Consider the following 18,683-nt stretch of genomic DNA (forward strand, 5'->3'; position numbering starts at 1 on the left):
ATCCAAGAGAATCAACGCGTGTTACACTTAAAGACAGTGCTTTCCCATACCGGGAGTCGAACCCGGGCCACCTGGGTGAAAACCAGGAATCCTAACCGCTAGACCATATGGGATCTTGACAAAACTCAATCAGTGTCGGGAGCTGTTTTCAGCATCACGTCGGTCTTAGAAAACATAGGCCTACATCACACAACACTGCGCCACCCAAGCAATAACACCTTAACTAGTATACTTATAAAATGAGTAATAAAGTTAGTAATACTACATATTCTTGTTACACTGACTACTTAGGAAAAGCTGAATATCTCCTCGGTAGCTCGCCGTGATCATATAGTGGTTAGTACTTTGCGTTGTGGCCGCAACAACCCCCTTCCGAATCCGAGTCACGGCAGGAGAAATCCTGACACAGCAGAGGGCTGTATTCTTCTCATCATTGCATGCAAGTGAAGTTCATATTTATATCAACACAGTCACAGATACATCAGAAAATATGGAAGACTAATCATAACTTTGCAAATGTAATATTTTGTGGATTATATCAATACATTAATAAGTTTCATCGCTTTTAAAGTATCTACATATTATTGATTGGTCGTAGAACCCAGTCGCAGGGGGGGAAACCCAACAATAAAACAAGAAGGCTCAGGGTTGGGTCATGTGACAGTATACACATTGATCAGTACATTATGGGTTTTGTATAGCGGACACTGAAAACTGTCCAATGAGAGCACTGGGTTTGCTAATCGGTGTCCCGCCAAGTAGTAGAATATAGCAGTATATGAAAAGTACCCGGGTGACATACAGCTTCCGTTTCGTAAACGAAGTATGGGAGTACTGGACACTTTTCAACCGCATAAAATGCAACGAAACACTATGAAATTTCCATGAAATCCGATTGCATGTAATTCGAAAGCGTTCGATTTAGTTGGATTTCATGAAATGCGTGAAATCTATGGGCTCAAATTAGCGCCATAAGTATCGTATTCAAAATGTATAGAATTGTAAACAAAAAAAATGTATCGAAAGCAAAAAAAATCGAGAGCAAAACTTTTCATGAAAACAGTTGGGTTATTCTTCCTGATTGGGTCAGGATGAACCATCACTCAAACCTGCTGGACCAATGGAGACCCAGGATCCACGCCTCCCTGTAAATTCCGCCCTCACGACAAAACAGACAAAACTCGTAATGAGAATAAATCAATCGAAAGCAAAGAAACTGGCGGCGAAAGCAAAGATCACAGCATCGCAAGCAAAGACAGGGACTGCAGGTGAGTTTTGCATAGGTTTGCTAATGACACTAAGTCTCAGTCTGGCATTCACGTTGTTGGAAGGGAATAATACTAATAATAACATTTCAAAGGTTATTTTGTGGAATCTGTGATTAAATTGTGTCCTTTGATTGTCCAGTAAGACAATCCACGTGAATTGGAATATAGAGTACAAGTCATAGTGGGTGACTGATTCAATCAAAATCATCCAAGAGAGTCAACGCGTGTTACACTTAAAGACAGTGCTTTCCCATACCGGGAGTCGAACCCGGGCCACCTGGGTGAAAACCAGGAATGCTAACCGCTAGACCATATGGGATCTTGACAACACTCAAACAGTGTCGGGAGCTGTTTTCAGCATCACGTCGGTCTTAGAAAACATAGGCCTACATCACACAACACTGCGCCACCCAAGCAATAACACCTTAACTAGTATACTTATAAAATGAGTAATAAAGTAAGTAATACTACATATTCTTGTTACACTGACTACTTAGGAAAAGCTGAATATCTCCTCGGTAGCTCGCCGTGATCGTATAGTGGTTAGTACTTTGCGTTGTGGCCGCAACAACCCCGTTCCGAATCTGAGTCACGGCAGGAGAAATCCTGACACAGCAGAGGGCTGTATTCTTCTCATCATTGCATGCAAGTGAAGTTCATATTTATATCAACACAGTCACAGATACATCAGAAAATATGGAAGACTAATCATAACTTTGCAAATGTAATATTTTGTGGATTATATCAATACATTAATAAGTTTCATCGCTTTTAAAGTATCTACATATTATTGATTGGTCGTAGAACCCAGTCGCAGGGGGGGAAACCCAACAATAAAACAAGAAGGCTCAGGGTTGGGTCATGTGACAGTATACACATTGATCAGTACATTATGGGTTTTGTATAGCGGACACTGAAAACTGTCCAATGAGAGCACTGGGTTTGCTAATCGGTGTCCCGCCAAGTAGTAGAATATAGCAGTATATGAAAAGTACCCGGGTGACATACAGCTTCCGTTTCGTAAACGAAGTATGGGAGTACTGGACACTTTTCAACCGCATAAAATGCCACGAAACACTATGAAATTTCCATGAAATCCGATTGCATGTAATTCGAAAGCGTTCGATTTAGTTGGATTTCATGAAATGCGTGAAATCTATGGGCTCAAATTAGCGCCATAAGTATCGTATTCAAAATGTATAGAATTGTAAACAAAAAAAATGTATCGAAAGCAAAAAAAATCGAGAGCAAAACTTTTCATGAAAACAGTTGGGTTATTCTTCCTGATTGGGTCAGGATGAACCGTCACTCAAACCTGCTGGACCAATGGAGACCCAGGATCCACGCCTCCCTGTAAATTCCGCCCTCACGACAAAACAGACAAAACTCGTAATGAGAATAAATCAATCGAAAGCAAAGAAACTGGCGGCGAAAGCAAAGATCACAGCATCGCAAGCAAAGACAGGGACTGCAGGTGAGTTTTGCATAGGTTTGCTAATGACACTAAGTCTCAGTCTGGCATTCACGTTGTTGGAAGGGAATAATACTAATAATAACATTTCAAAGGTTATTTTGTGGAATCTGTGATTAAATTGTGTCCTTTGATTGTCCAGTAAGACAATCCACGTGAATTGGAATATAGAGTACAAGTCATAGTGGGTGACTGATTCAATCAAAATCATCCAAGAGAATCAACGTGTGTTACACTTAAAGACAGTGCTTTCCCATACCGGGAGTCGAACCCGGGCCACCTGGGTGAAAACCAGGAATCCTAACCACTAGACCATATGGGATCTTGACAAGACTCAAACAGTGTCGGGAGCTGTTTTCAGGATCACGTCGGTCTTAGAAAACATAGGCCTACATCACACAACACTGCGCCACCCAAGCAATAACACCTTAACTAGTATACTTATAAAATGAGTAATAAAGTAAGTAATACTATATATTCTTGTTACACTGACAACTTAGGAAAAGCTGAATATCTCCTCGGTAGCTCGTCGTGATCGTATAGTGGTTAGTACTTTGCGTTGTGGCCGCAACAACCCCGTTCCGAATCCGGGTCACGGCAGGAGAAATCCTGACATGGCAGAAGGCTGTATTCTTCTCATCATTGCATGCAAGTGAAGTTCATATTTATATCAACACAGTCACAGATACATCAGAAAATATGGAAGACTAATCATAACTTTGCAAATGTAATATTTTGTGGATTATATCAATACATTAATAAGTTTCATCGCTTTAAAAGTATCTACATATTATTGATTGGTCGTAGAACCCAGTCGCAGGGGGGGAAACCCAACAATAAAACAAGAAGGCTCAGGGTTGGGTCATGTGACAGTATACACATTGATCAGTACATTATGGGTTTTGTATAGCGGACACTGAAAACTGTCCAATGAGAGCACTGGGTTTGCTAATCGGTGTCCCGCCAAGTAGTAGAATATAGCAGTATATGAAAAGTACCCGGGTGACATACTGCTTCCGTTTCGTAAACGAAGTATGGGAGTACTGGACACTTTTCAACCGCATAAAAGGCCACGAAACACTATGACATTTCCATGAAATCCGATTGCATGCAATTCGAAAGCGTTCAATTTAGTTGGATTTCATGAAATGCGTGAAATCTATGGGCTCAAATTAGCGCCATAAGTATCGTATTCAAAATGTATAGAATTGTAAACAAAAAAAATGTATCGAAAGCAAAAGAAATCGAGAGCAAAACTTTTTCATGAAAACAGTTGGGTTATTCTTCCTGATTGGGTCAGGATGAACCGTCACTCAAACCTGCTGGACCAATGGAGACCCAGGATCCACGCCTCCCTGTAAATTCCGCCCTCACGACAAAACAGACAAAACTCGTAATGAGAATAAATCAATCGAAAGCAAAGAAACTGGCGGCGAAAGCAAAGATCACAGCATCGCAAGAAAAGACAGGGACTGCAGGTGAGTTTTGCATAGGTTTGCTAATGACAGTAAGTCTCTGTCTGGCATTCACGTTGTTGGAAGGGAATAATACTAATAATAACATTTCAAAGGTTATTTTGTGGAATCTGTGATGAAATTGTGTCCTTTGATTGTCCAGTAAGAGAATCCACGTGAATTGGAATATAGAGTACAAGTCATAGTGGGTGACTGATTCAAACAAAATCGTCCATGAGAATGAACGTGTGTCACACTTAAAGACAGTGCTTTCCCATACCGGGAGTCGAATCCGGGCCACCTGGGTGAAAACCAGGAATCCTAACCTCTAGACCATATGGGATCGTGACAACACTCAAACAGTGTCGGGAGCTGTTTTCAGCATCACATCGGTCTTAGAAAACATAGGCCTACATCACACAACACTGCGCCACCCAAGCAATAACACCTTAACTAGTATACTTTTAAAATGAGTAATAAAGTAAGTAATACTACTTATTCTTGTTACACTGACAACTTATAAAAAGCTGAATATCACCTCGGTAGCTCGCCGTGATCGTATAGTGGTTAGTACTTTGCGTTGTGGCCGCAACAACCCCGGTTCGAATCCGGGTCACGGCAGGAGAAATCCTGACACGGCAGAGGGCTGTATTCTTCTCATCATTGCAAGCAAGTGAAGTTCAAATTTATATTAACACAGTCACAGATACATCAGAAAATATAGAAGACTAATCATAACTTTGGAAATGTAATACTTTGTGGATTATATCAATACATTAATAAGTTTCATCGCTTTTAAAGTATCTACATATTATTGATTGGTCGTAGAACCCAGTCGCAGGGGGGGAAACCCAACAATAAAACAAGAAGGCTCAGGGTTGGGTCATGTGACAGTATACACATTGATCAGTACATTATGGGTTTTGTATAGCGGACACTGAAAACTGTCCAATGAGAGCACTGGGTTTGCTAATCGGTGTCCCGCCAAGTAGTAGAATATAGCAGTATATGAAAAGTACCCGGGTGACATACAGCTTCCGTTTCGTAAACGAAGTATGGGAGTACTGGACACTTTTCAACCGCATAAAAGGCCACGAAACACTATGAAATTTCCATGAAATCCGATTGCATGTAATTCGAAAGCGTTCGATTTAGTTGGATTTCATGAAATGCGTGAAATCTATGGGCTCAAATTAGCGCCATAAGTATCGTATTCAAAATGTATAGAATTGTAAACAAAAAAAATGTATCGAAAGCAAACAAAATCGAGAGCAAAACTTTTTCATTAAAACAGTTGGGTTATTCTTCCTGATTGGGTCAGGATGAACCGTCACTCAAACCTGCTGGACCAATGGAGACCCAGGATCCACGCCTTCCTGTAAATTCCGCCCTCACGACAAAACAGACAAAACTCGTAATGAGAATAAATCAATCAAAAGCAAAGAAACTGGAGGCGATAGCAAATATCACACCATCGCAAGCAAAGACAGGGACTGCAGGTGAATTTTACATAGGTTTGCTAATGATACTAAGTCTCTGTCTGGCATTCACGTTGTTGGAAGGGAATAATACTAATAACAACATTTCAAAGGTTATTTTGTGGAATCTGTGATGAAATTGTGTCCTTTGATTGTCCAGTAAGACAATCCACGTGAATTGGAATATAGAGTACAAGTCATAGTGGGTGACTGATTCAAACAAAATCATCCAAGAAAATCAACGTGTGTTACACTTAAAGACAGTGCTTTCCCATACCGGGAGTTGAACTCGGGCCACCTGGGTGAAAACAAGGAAACCTAACCGCTAGACCATATGGGATCTTGACAACACTCAAACAGTGTCGGGAGCTGTTTTCAGCATCACGTCGGTCTTAGAAAACATAGGCCTACATCACACAACACTGCGCCACCCAAGCAATAACACCTTAACTAGTATACTTATAAAATGAGAAATAAAGTAAGTAATACTACATATTCTTGTTACACTGACAACTTAGGGAAAGCTGAATATCACCTAGGTAGCTCGCCGTGATCGTATAGTGGTTAGTACTTTGCGTTGTGGCCGCAACAACCCCGGTTCGAATCCGGGTCACGGCAGGAGAAATCCTGACACGGCAGAGGGCTGTATTCTTCTCATCATTGCAAGCAAGTGAAGTTCAAATTTATATCAACACAGTCACAGATACATCAGAAAATATAGAAGACTAATCATAACTTTGGAAATGTAATACTTTGTGGATTATATCAATACATTAATAAGTTTCATCGCTTTTAAAGTATCTACATATTATTGATTGGTCGTAGAACCCAGTCGCAGGGGGGGAAACCCAACAATAAAACAAGAAGGCTCAGGGTTGGGTCATGTGACAGTATACACATTGATCAGTACATTATGGGTTTTGTATAGCGGACACTGAAAACTGTCCAATGAGAGCACTGGGTTTGCTAATCGGTGTCCCGCCAAGTAGTAGAATATAGCAGTATATGAAAAGTACCCGGGTGACATACAGCTTCCGTTTCGTAAACGAAGTATGGGAGTACTGGACACTTTTCAACCGCATAAAAGGCCACGAAACACTATGAAATTTCCATGAAATCCGATTGCATGTAATTCGAAAGCGTTCGATTTAGTTGGATTTCATGAAATGCGTGAAATCTATGGGCTCAAATTAGCGCCATAAGTATCGTATTCAAAATGTATAGAATTGTAAACAAAAAAAATGTATCGAAAGCAAACAAAATCGAGAGCAAAACTTTTTCATTAAAACAGTTGGGTTATTCTTCCTGATTGGGTCAGGATGAACCGTCACTCAAACCTGCTGGACCAATGGAGACCCAGGATCCACGCCTTCCTGTAAATTCCGCCCTCACGACAAAACAGACAAAACTCGTAATGAGAATAAATCAATCAAAAGCAAAGAAACTGGAGGCGATAGCAAATATCACACCATCGCAAGCAAAGACAGGGACTGCAGGTGAATTTTACATAGGTTTGCTAATGATACTAAGTCTCTGTCTGGCATTCACGTTGTTGGAAGGGAATAATACTAATAACAACATTTCAAAGGTTATTTTGTGGAATCTGTGATGAAATTGTGTCCTTTGATTGTCCAGTAAGACAATCCACGTGAATTGGAATATAGAGTACAAGTCATAGTGGGTGACTGATTCAAACAAAATCATCCAAGAAAATCAACGTGTGTTACACTTAAAGACAGTGCTTTCCCATACCGGGAGTTGAACTCGGGCCACCTGGGTGAAAACAAGGAAACCTAACCGCTAGACCATATGGGATCTTGACAACACTCAAACAGTGTCGGGAGCTGTTTTCAGCATCACGTCGGTCTTAGAAAACATAGGCCTACATCACACAACACTGCGCCACCCAAGCAATAACACCTTAACTAGTATACTTATAAAATGAGAAATAAAGTAAGTAATACTACATATTCTTGTTACACTGACAACTTAGGGAAAGCTGAATATCACCTAGGTAGCTCGCCGTGATCGTATAGTGGTTAGTACTTTGCGTTGTGGCCGCAACAACCCCGGTTCGAATCCGGGTCCCGGCAGGAGAAATCCTGATACGGCTGAGGGCTGTATTCTTCTCATCATTGCATGCAAGTGAAGTTCATATTTATATCAACACAGTCACAGATACATCAGAAAATATGGAAGACTAATCATAACTTTGCAAATGTAATATTTTGTGGATTATATCAATACATTAATAAGTTTCATCGCTTTAAAAGTATCTACATATTATTGATTGGTCGTAGAACCCAGTCGCAGGGGGGGAAACCCAACAATAAAACAAGAAGGCTCAGGGTTGGGTCATGTGACAGTATACACATTGATCAGTACATTATGGGTTTTGTATAGTGGACACTGAAAACTGTCCAATGAGAGCACTGGGTTTGCTAATCGGTGTCCCGCCAAGTAGTAGAATATAGCAGTATATGAAAAGTACCCGGGTGACATACTGCTTCCGTTTCGTAAACGAAGTATGGGAGTACTGGACACTTTTCAACCGCATAAAAGGCCACGAAACACTATGAAATTTCCATGAAATCCGATTGCATGCAATTCGAAAGCGTTCAATTTAGTTGGATTTCATGAAATGCGTGAAATCTATGGGCTCAAATTAGCGCCATAAGTATCGTATTCAAAATGTATAGAATTGTAAACAAAAAAAATGTATCGAAAGCAAAAAAAATCGAGAGCAAAACTTTTTCATGAAAACAGTTGGGTTATTCTTCCTGATTGGGTCAGGATGAACCGTCACTCAAACCTGCTGGACCAATGGAGACCCAGGATCCACGCCTTCCTGTAAATTCCGCCCTCACGACAAAACAGAAAAAACTTGTAATGAGAATAAATCAATCGAAAGCAAAGAAACTGGCGGCGAAAGCAAAGATCACAGCATCGCAAGAAAAGACAGGGACTGCAGGTGAGTTTTGCATAGGTTTGCTAATGACAGTAAGTCTCTGTCTGGCATTCACGTTGTTGGAAGGGAATAATACTAATAATAACATTTCAAAGGTTATTTTGTGGAATCTGTGATGAAATTGTGTCCTTTGATTGTCCAGTAAGAGAATCCACGTGAATTGGAATATAGAGTACAAGTCATAGTGGGTGACTGATTCAAACAAAATCGTCCATGAGAATGAACGTGTGTCACACTTAAAGACAGTGCTTTCCCATACCGGGAGTCGAATCCGGGCCACCTGGGTGAAAACCAGGAATCATAACTGCTAGACCATATGGGATCTTGACAACACTCGAAGAGTGTCGGGAGCTGTTTTCAGCATCACGTCGATCTTAGAAAACATAGGCCTACATCACACAACACTGCGCCACCCAAGCAATAACACCTTAACTAGTATACTGATAAAATGAGTAATAAAGTAAGTAATACTATATATTCTTGTTACACTGACAACTTAGGAAAAGCTGAATATCTCCTCGGTAGCTCGTCGTGATCGTATAGTGGTTAGTACTTTGCGTTGTGGCCGCAACAACCCCGTTCCGAATCCGGGTCACGGCAGGAGAAATCCTGACACGGCAGAGGGCTGTATTCTTCTCATCATTGCATGCAAGTGAAGTTCATATTTATATCAACACAGTCACAGATACATCAGAAAATATAGAAGACTAATCATAACTTTGCAAATGTAATATTTTGTGGATTATATCAATACATTAATAAGTTTCATCGCTTTTAAAGTATCTACATATTATTGATTGGTCGTAGAACCCAGTCGCAGGGGGGGAAACCCAACAATAAAACAAGAAGGCTCAGGGTTGGGTCATGTGACAGTATACACATTGATCAGTACATTATGGGTTTTGTATAGCGGACACTGAAAACTGTCCAATGAGAGCACTGGGTTTGGTAATCGGTGTCCCGCCAAGTAGTAGAATATAGCAGTATATGAAAAGTACCCGGGTGACATACAGCTTCCGTTTCGTAAACGAAGTATGGGAGTACTGGACACTTTTCAACCGCATAAAATGCCACGAAACACTATGAAATTTCCATGAAATCCGATTGCATGTAATTCGAAAGCGTTCGATTTAGTTGGATTTCATGAAATGCGTGAAATCTATGGGCTCAAATTAGCGCCATAAGTATCGTATTCAAAATGTATAGAATTGTAAACAAAAAATATGTATCGAAAGCAAAACAAATCGAGAGCAAAACTTTTTCATGAAAACAGTTGGGTTATTCTTCCTGATTGGGTCAGGATGAACCGTCACTCAAACCTGCTGGACCAATGGAGACCCAGGATCCACGCCTCCCTGTAAATTCCGCCCTCACGACAAAACAGACAAAACTCGTAAAGAGAATAAGTCAACCGAAAGCAAAGAAACTGGCGGCGAAAGCAAAGATCACAGCATCGCAAGAAAAGACAGGGACTGCAGGTGAGTTTTGCATAGGTTTGCTAATGACAGTAAGTCTCTGTCTGGCATTCACGTTGTTGGAAGGGAATAATACTAATAATAACATTTCAAAGGTTATTTTGTGGAATCTGTGATGAAATTGTGTCCTTTGATTGTCCAGTAAGAGAATCCACGTGAATTGGAATATAGAGTACAAGTCATAGTGGGTGACTGATTCAAACAAAATCGTCCATGAGAATGAACGTGTGTCACACTTAAAGACAGTGCTTTCCCATACCGGGAGTCGAATCCGGGCCACCTGGGTGAAAACCAGGAATCATAACTGCTAGACCATATGGGATCTTGACAACACTCGAAGAGTGTCGGGAGCTGTTTTCAGCATCACGTCGATCTTAGAAAACATAGGCCTACATCACACAACACTGCGCCACCCAAGCAATAACACCTTAACTAGTATACTGATAAAATGAGTAATAAAGTAAGTAATACTATATATTCTTGTTACACTGACAACTTAGGAAAAGCTGAATATCTCCTCGGTAGCTCGTCGTGATCGTATAGTGGTTAGTACTTTGCGTTGTGGCCGCAACAACCCCGTTCCGAATCCGGGTCACGGCAGGAGAAATCCTGACACGGCAGAGGGCTGTATTCTTCTCATCATTGCATGCAAGTGAAGTTCATATTTATATCAACACAGTCACAGATACATCAGAAAATATAGAAGACTAATCATAACTTTGCAAATGTAATATTTTGTGGATTATATCAATACATTAATAAGTTTCATCGCTTTTAAAGTATCTACATATTATTGATTGGTCGTAGAACCCAGTCGCAGGGGGGGAAACCCAACAATAAAACAAGAAGGCTCAGGGTTGGGTCATGTGACAGTATACACATTGATCAGTACATTATGGGTTTTGTATAGCGGACACTGAAAACTGTCCAATGAGAGCACTGGGTTTGCTCATCGGTGTCCCGCCAAGTAGTAGAATATAGCAGTATATGAAAAGTACCCGGGTGACATACAGCTTCCGTTTCGTAAACGAAGTATGGGAGTACTGGACACTTTTCAACCGCATAAAATGCCACGAAACACTATGAAATTTCCATGAAATCCGATTGCATGTAATTCGAAAGCGTTCGATTTAGTTGGATTTCATGAAATGCGTGAAATCTATGGGCTCAAATTAGCGCCATAAGTATCGTATTCAAAATGTATAGAATTGTAAACAAAAAATATGTATCGAAAGCAAAACAAATCGAGAGCAAAACTTTTTCATGAAAACAGTTGGGTTATTCTTCCTGATTGGGTCAGGATGAACCGTCACTCAAACCTGCTGGACCAATGGAGACCCAGGATCCACGCCTCCCTGTAAATTCCGCCCTCACGACAAAACAGACAAAACTCGTAAAGAGAATAAGTCAACCGAAAGAAAAGAAACTGGCGGCGAAAGCAAAGATCACAGCATCGCAAGCAAAGACAGGGACTGCAGGTGAGTTTTGCATAGGTTTGCTAATGACACTAAGTCTCTGTCTGGCATTAAAGTTGTTGGAAGGGAATAATACTAATAATAACATTTCAAAGGTTATTTTGTGGAATCTGTGATGAAATTGTGTCCTTTGATTGTCCAGTAAGACAATCCACGTGAATTGGAATATAGAGTAGAAGTCATAGTGGGTGACTGATTCAATCAAAATCATCCAAGAGAATCAACGTGTGTTACATTTAAAGACAGTGCTTTCCCATACCGGTAGTCGAACCCGGGCCACCTGGGTGAAAACCAGGAATCCTAACCGCTAGACCATATGGGATCTTGACAACACTCAAACAGTGTCGGGAGCTGTTTTCAGCATCACGTCGGTCTTAGAAAACATAGGCCTACATCACACAACACTGCGCCACCCAAGCAATAACACCTTAACTAGTATACTTATGAAATTAGTAATAAAGTAAGTAATACTACATATTCTTGTTACACTGACAACTTAGGAAAAGCTGAATATCACCTTGGTGGCTCGCCGTGATCGTATAGTGGTTAGTACTTTGCGTTGTGGCCGCAACAACCCCGGTTCGAATCCGGGTCACGCCAGGAGAAATCCTGACACGGCAGAGGGCTGTATTCTTCTCATCATTGCATGCAAGTGAAGTTCATATTTATATCAACACAGTCACAGATACATCAGAAAATATAGAAAACTAATCATAACTTTGGAAATGTAATATTTTGTGGATTATATCAATACATTAATAAGTTTCATCGCTTTTAAAGTATCTACATATTATTGATTGGTCGTAGAACCCAGTTGCAGGGGGGGAAACCCAACAATAAAACAAGAAGGCTCAGGGTTGGGTCATGTGACAGTATACACATTGATCAGTACATTATGGGTTTTGTATAGCGGACACTGAAAACTGTCCAATGAGAGCACTGGGTTTGCTAATCGGTGTCCCGCCAAGTAGTAGAATATAGCAGTATATGAAAAGTACCCGGGTGACATACAGCTTCCGTTTCGTAAACGAAGTATGGGAGTACTGGACACTTTTCAACCGCATAAAAGGCCACGAAACACTATGAAATTTCCATGAAATCCGATTGCATGTAATTCGAAAGCTTCGATTTAGTTGGATTTCATGAAATGCGTGAAATCTATGGGCTTAAATTAGCGCCATAAGTATCGTATTCAAAATGTATAGAATTGAAAACAAAAAAAATGTATCAAAAGCAAAACAAAACGAGAGCAAAACTTTTTCATGAAAACAGTAGGGTTTTTCTTCCTGATTGGGTCAGGGTGAACCGTCACTCAAACCTGCTGGACCAATGGAGACCCAGGATCCACGCCTCCCTGTAAATTCCGCCCTCACGACAAAACAGACAAAACTCGTAATGAGAATAAATCAATCGAAAGCAAAGAAACTGGCGGCGAAAGGAATGATCACAGCATGGCAAGCAAAGACAGGGACTGCAGGTGAGTTTTGCATAGGTTTGCTAATGACACTAAGTCTCTGTCTGGCATTCACGTTGTTGGAAGGGAATAATACTAATAATAACATTTCAAAGGTTATTTTGTGGAATCTGTGATGAAGTTGTGTCCTTTGATTGTCCAGTAAGAAAATCCATGTGAATTGGAATATAGAGTACAAGTCATAGTGGGTGACTGATTCAAACAAAATCGTCCATGAGAATGAACGTGTGTCACACTTAAAGACAGTGCTTTCCCATACCGGGAGTCGAATCCGGGCCACCTGGGTGAAAACCAGGAATCCTAACCTCTAGACCATATGGGATCGTGACAACACTCAAACAGTGTCGGGAGCTGTTTTCAGCCTCACGTCGGTCTTAGAAAACATAGGCCTACATCACACAACACTGCGCTACCCAAGCAATAACACCTTAACTAGTATACTTATAAAATGAGTAATAAAGTAAGTAATACTACTTATTCTTGTTACACTGACTACTTAGGAAAAGCTGAATATCACCTCGGTAGCTTGCCGTGATCGTATAGTGGTTAGTACTTTGCGTAGTGGCAGCAACAACCCCGGTTCGAATCTGGGTCACGGCAGGAGAAATCCTGACACGGCAGAGGGCTGTATTCTTCTCATCATTGCATGCAAGTGAAGTTCATATTTATATCAACACGGTCACAGATACATCAGAAAATATAGAAGAGTAATCATAACTTTGGAAATGTAATATTTTGTGGATTATATCAATACATTAATAAGTTTCATCGCTTTTAAAGTATCTACATATTATTGATTGGTCGTAGAACCCAGTCGCAGGGGGGGAAACCCAACAATAAAACAAGAAGGCTCAGGGTTGGGTCATGTGACAGTATACACATTGATCAGTACATTATGGGTTTTGTATAGCGGACACTGAAAACTGTCCAATGAGAGCACTGGGTTTGCTAATCGGTGTCCTGCCAAGTAGTACAATATAGCAGTATATGAAAAGTACCCGGGTGACATACTGCTTCCGTTTCGTAAACGAAGTATGGGAGTACTGGACACTTTTCAACCGCATAAAAGGCCACGAAACACTATGAAATTTCCATGAAATACGATTGCATGTAATTCGAAAGCGTTCGATTTAGTTGGATTTCATGAAATGCGTGAAATCTATGGGCTCAAATTAGCGCCATAAGTATCGTATTCAAAATGTATAGAATTGTAAACAAAAAAAATGTATCGAAAGCAAAAAAAATTGAGAGCAAAACTTTTTCATGAAAACAGTTGGGTTATTCTTCCTGATTGGGTCACGATGAACCGTCACTCAAACCTGCTGGACCAATGGAGACCCAGGATCCACGCCTCCCTGTAAATTCCGCCCACACGACAAAACAGACAAAACTCGTAATGAGAATAAATCAATCGAAAGCAAAGAAACTGGCGGCGAAAGCAAAGATCACAGCATCGCCAGCAAAGACAGGGACTGCAGGTGAGTTTTACATAGGTTTGCTAATGACACTAAGTCTCTGTCTGGCATTCACGTTGTTGGAAGGGAATAATACTAATAATAACATTTCAAAGGTTATTTTGTGGAATCTGTGATGAAATTGTGTCCTCTGATTGTCCAGTAAGACAATCCACGTGAATTGGAATATAGAGTACAAGTCATAGTGGGTGACTGATTCAGTCAAAATCATCCAAGAGAATCAACGCGTGTTACACTTAAAGACTGTGCTTTCCCATACCAGGAGTCGAACCCGGGGCACCTGGGTGAAAACCAGGAATCCTAACCGCTAGACCATATGGGATCTTGACAACACTCAAACAGTGTCGGGAGCTGTTTTCAGCATCACGTCGGTCTTAGAAAACATAGGCCTACATCACACAACACTGCGCCACCCAAGCAATAACACCTTAACTAGTATACTTATAAAATGAGTAATAAAGTAAGTAATACTACATATTCTTGTTACACTGACAGATTAGGAAAAGCTGAATATCACCTCGGTAGCTCGCCGTGATCGTATAGTGGTTAGTACTTTGCGTTGTGGCCGCAACAACCCTGGTTCGAATCCGGGTCACGGCAGGAGAAATCCTGACACGGCAGAGGGCTGTATTCTTCTCATCATTGCATGCAAGTGAAGTTCATATTTATATCAACACAGTCACAGATACATCAGAAAATATAGAAGACTAATCATAACTTTGGAAATGTAATATTTTGTGGATTATATCAATACATTAATAAGTTTCATCGCTTTTAAAGTATCTACATATTATTGATTGGTCGTAGAACCCAGTCGCAGGGGGGGAAACCCAACAATAAAACAAGAAGGCTCAGGGTTGGGTCATGTGACAGTATACACATTGATCAGTACATTATGGGTTTTGTATAGCGGACACTGAAAACTGTCCAATGAGAGCACTGGGTTTGCTAATTGGTGTCCCGCCAAGTAGTAGAATATAGCAGTATATGAAAAGTACCCGGGTGACATACTGCTTCCGTTTCGTAAACGAAGTATGGGAGTACTGGACACTTTTCAACCGCATAAAAGGCCACGAAACACTATGAAATTTCCATGAAATCCGATTGCATGTAATTCGAAAGCGTTCGATTTAGTTGGATTTCATGAAATGCGTGAAATCTATGGGCTCAAATTAGCGCCATAAGTATCGTATTCAAAATGTATAGAATTGTAAACAAAAAAAATGTATCGAAAGCAAAAAAAATTGAGAGCAAAACTTTTTCATGAAAACAGTTGGGTTATTCTTCCTGATTGGGTCAGGATGAACCGTCACTCAAACCTGCTGGACCAATGGAGACCCAGGATCCACGCCTCCCTGTAAATTCCGCCCACACGACAAAACAGACAAAACTCGTAATGAGAATAAATCAATCGAAAGCAAAGAAACTGGCGGCGAAAGCAAAGATCACAGCATCGCCAGCAAAGACAGGGACTGCAGGTGAGTTTTACATAGGTTTGCTAATGACACTAAGTCTCTGTCTGGCATTCACGTTGTTGGAAGGGAATAATACTAATAATAACATTTCAAAGGTTATTTTGTGGAATCTGTGATGAAATTGTGTCCTTTGATTGTCCAGTAAGACAATCCACGTGAATTGGAATATAGAGTACAAGTCATAGTGGGTGACTGATTCAGTCAAAATCATCCAAGAGAATCAACGCGTGTTACACTTAAAGACTGTGCTTTCCCATACCAGGAGTCGAACCCGGGCCACCTGGGTGAAAACCAGGAATCCTAACCACTAGACCATATGGGATCTTGACAACACTCAAACAGTGTCGGGAGCTGTTTTCAGCATCACGTCGGTCTTAGAAAACATAGGCCTACATCACACAACACTGCGCCACCCAAGCAATAACACCTTAACTAGTATACTTATAAAATGAGTAATAAAGTAAGTAATACTACATATTCTTGTTACACTGACAGATTAGGAAAAGCTGAATATCACCTCGGTAGCTCGCCGTGATCGTATAGTGGTTAGTACTTTGCGTTGTGGCCGCAACAACCCTGGTTCGAATCCGGGTCACGGCAGGAGAAATCCTGACACGGCAGAGGGCTGTATTCTTCTCATCATTGCATGCAAGTGAAGTTCATATTTATATCAACACAGTCACAGATACATCAGAAAATATAGAAGACTAATCATAACTTTGGAAATGTAATATTTTGTGGATTATATCAATACATTAATAAGTTTCATCGCTTTTAAAGTATCTACATATTATTGATTGGTCGTAGAACCCAGTCGCAGGGGGGGAAACCCAACAATAAAACAAGAAGGCTCAGGGTTGGGTCATGTGACAGTATACACATTGATCAGTACATTATGGGTTTTGTATAGCGGACACTGAAAACTGTCCAATGAGAGCACTGGGTTTGCTAATTGGTGTCCCGCCAAGTAGTAGAATATAGCAGTATATGAAAAGTACCCGGGTGACATACTGCTTCCGTTTCGTAAACGAAGTATGGGAGTACTGGACACTTTTCAACCGCATAAAAGGCCACGAAACACTATGAAATTTCCATGAAATCCGATTGCATGTAATTCGAAAGCGTTCGATTTAGTTGGATTTCATGAAATGCGTGAAATCTATGGGCTCAAATTAGCGCCATAAGTATCGTATTCAAAATGTATAGAATTGTAAACAAAAAAAATGTATCGAAAGCAAAAAAAATTGAGAGCAAAACTTTTTCATGAAAACAGTTGGGTTATTCTTCCTGATTGGGTCAGGATGAACCGTCACTCAAACCTGCTGGACCAATGGAGACCCAGGATCCACGCCTCCCTGTAAATTCCGCCCACACGACAAAACAGACAAAACTCGTAATGAGAATAAATCAATCGAAAGCAAAGAAACTGGCGGCGAAAGCAAAGATCACAGCATCGCCAGCAAAGACAGGGACTGCAGGTGAGTTTTACATAGGTTTGCTAATGACACTAAGTCTCTGTCTGGCATTCACGTTGTTGGAAGGGAATAATACTAATAATAACATTTCAAAGGTTATTTTGTGGAATCTGTGATGAAATTGTGTCCTTTGATTGTCCAGTAAGACAATCCACGTGAATTGGAATATAGAGTACAAGTCATAGTGGGTGACTGATTCAGTCAAAATCATCCAAGAGAATCAACGCGTGTTACACTTAAAGACTGTGCTTTCCCATACCAGGAGTCGAACCCGGGCCACCTGGGTGAAAACCAGGAATCCTAACCACTAGACCATATGGGATCTTGACAACACTCAAACAGTGTCGGGAGCTGTTTTCAGCATCACGTCGGTCTTAGAAAACATAGGCCTACATCACACAACACTGCGCCACCCAAGCAATAACACCTTAACTAGTATACTTATAAAATGAGTAATAAAGTAAGTAATACTACATATTCTTGTTACACTTTCAACTTAGGAAAAGCTGAATATCACCTCGGTAGCTCGCCGTGATCGTATAGTGGTTAGTACTTTGCGTTGTGGCCGCAACAACCCCGGTTCGAATCCGGGTCACGGCAGGAGAAATCCTGACACGGCAGAGGGCTGTATTCTTCTCATCATTGCATGCAAGGGAAGTTCATATTTATATCAACACAGTCACAGATACATCAGAAAATATAGAAGACTAATCATAACTTTGGAAATGTAATATTTTGTGGATTATATCAATACATTAATAAGTTTCATCGCTTTTAAAGTATCTACATATTATTGATTGGTCGTAGAACCCAGTCGCAGGGGGGGAAACCCAACAATAAAACAAGAAGGCTCAGGGTTGGGTCATGTGACAGTATACACATTGATCAGTACATTATGGGTTTTGTATAGCGGACACTGAAAACTGTCCAATGAGAGCACTGGGTTTGCTAATTGGTGTCCCGCCAAGTAGTAGAATATAGCAGTATATGAAAAGTACCCGGGTGACATACTGCTTCCGTTTCGTAAACGAAGTATGGGAGTACTGGACACTTTTCAACCGCATAAAAGGCCACGAAACACTATGAAATTTCCATGAAATCCGATTGCATGTAATTCGAAAGCGTTCGATTTAGTTGGATTTCATGAAATGCGTGAAATCTATGGGCTCAAATTAGCGCCATAAGTATCGTATTC

General features: G+C 40.6%; 16 non-coding genes across 16 annotated transcripts; 5 read left to right on the forward strand and 11 right to left on the reverse strand.

Annotated features, from left to right (window-relative positions):
* Nucleotides 1-41: 41 nt before the first annotated feature.
* On the reverse strand, nucleotides 42-113 carry trnae-uuc (transfer RNA glutamic acid (anticodon UUC)). Its single transcript has one exon. It is a non-coding gene; the product is annotated as a tRNA-Glu (tRNA).
* Nucleotides 114-1,515: 1,402 nt separating this feature from the next.
* trnae-uuc (transfer RNA glutamic acid (anticodon UUC)) lies at nucleotides 1,516-1,587 on the reverse strand. Its single transcript has one exon. It is a non-coding gene; the product is annotated as a tRNA-Glu (tRNA).
* Nucleotides 1,588-2,989: 1,402 nt separating this feature from the next.
* On the reverse strand, nucleotides 2,990-3,061 carry trnae-uuc (transfer RNA glutamic acid (anticodon UUC)). The gene has a single exon. It is a non-coding gene; the product is annotated as a tRNA-Glu (tRNA).
* Nucleotides 3,062-4,464: 1,403 nt separating this feature from the next.
* On the reverse strand, nucleotides 4,465-4,536 carry trnae-uuc (transfer RNA glutamic acid (anticodon UUC)). Its single transcript has one exon. It is a non-coding gene; the product is annotated as a tRNA-Glu (tRNA).
* Nucleotides 4,537-4,742: 206 nt separating this feature from the next.
* trnah-gug (transfer RNA histidin (anticodon GUG)) lies at nucleotides 4,743-4,814 on the forward strand. The gene has a single exon. It is a non-coding gene; the product is annotated as a tRNA-His (tRNA).
* A 1,403-nt stretch (nucleotides 4,815-6,217) lies between these two features.
* Nucleotides 6,218-6,289, forward strand: trnah-gug (transfer RNA histidin (anticodon GUG)). The gene has a single exon. It is a non-coding gene; the product is annotated as a tRNA-His (tRNA).
* Nucleotides 6,290-8,889: 2,600 nt separating this feature from the next.
* Nucleotides 8,890-8,961, reverse strand: trnae-uuc (transfer RNA glutamic acid (anticodon UUC)). The gene has a single exon. It is a non-coding gene; the product is annotated as a tRNA-Glu (tRNA).
* A 1,403-nt stretch (nucleotides 8,962-10,364) lies between these two features.
* Nucleotides 10,365-10,436, reverse strand: trnae-uuc (transfer RNA glutamic acid (anticodon UUC)). Its single transcript has one exon. It is a non-coding gene; the product is annotated as a tRNA-Glu (tRNA).
* Nucleotides 10,437-11,839: 1,403 nt separating this feature from the next.
* On the reverse strand, nucleotides 11,840-11,911 carry trnae-uuc (transfer RNA glutamic acid (anticodon UUC)). Its single transcript has one exon. It is a non-coding gene; the product is annotated as a tRNA-Glu (tRNA).
* A 1,402-nt stretch (nucleotides 11,912-13,313) lies between these two features.
* On the reverse strand, nucleotides 13,314-13,385 carry trnae-uuc (transfer RNA glutamic acid (anticodon UUC)). Its single transcript has one exon. It is a non-coding gene; the product is annotated as a tRNA-Glu (tRNA).
* A 1,403-nt stretch (nucleotides 13,386-14,788) lies between these two features.
* trnae-uuc (transfer RNA glutamic acid (anticodon UUC)) lies at nucleotides 14,789-14,860 on the reverse strand. Its single transcript has one exon. It is a non-coding gene; the product is annotated as a tRNA-Glu (tRNA).
* Nucleotides 14,861-15,066: 206 nt separating this feature from the next.
* trnah-gug (transfer RNA histidin (anticodon GUG)) lies at nucleotides 15,067-15,138 on the forward strand. Its single transcript has one exon. It is a non-coding gene; the product is annotated as a tRNA-His (tRNA).
* Nucleotides 15,139-16,263: 1,125 nt separating this feature from the next.
* On the reverse strand, nucleotides 16,264-16,335 carry trnae-uuc (transfer RNA glutamic acid (anticodon UUC)). The gene has a single exon. It is a non-coding gene; the product is annotated as a tRNA-Glu (tRNA).
* A 206-nt stretch (nucleotides 16,336-16,541) lies between these two features.
* Nucleotides 16,542-16,613, forward strand: trnah-gug (transfer RNA histidin (anticodon GUG)). The gene has a single exon. It is a non-coding gene; the product is annotated as a tRNA-His (tRNA).
* Nucleotides 16,614-17,738: 1,125 nt separating this feature from the next.
* On the reverse strand, nucleotides 17,739-17,810 carry trnae-uuc (transfer RNA glutamic acid (anticodon UUC)). Its single transcript has one exon. It is a non-coding gene; the product is annotated as a tRNA-Glu (tRNA).
* Nucleotides 17,811-18,016: 206 nt separating this feature from the next.
* Nucleotides 18,017-18,088, forward strand: trnah-gug (transfer RNA histidin (anticodon GUG)). Its single transcript has one exon. It is a non-coding gene; the product is annotated as a tRNA-His (tRNA).
* Nucleotides 18,089-18,683: the final 595 nt, after the last annotated feature.

This window comes from Amia ocellicauda, chromosome 7 (genome assembly GCF_036373705.1).
Source record: "Amia ocellicauda isolate fAmiCal2 chromosome 7, fAmiCal2.hap1, whole genome shotgun sequence".
NCBI lineage: Eukaryota > Metazoa > Chordata > Actinopteri > Amiiformes > Amiidae > Amia > Amia ocellicauda.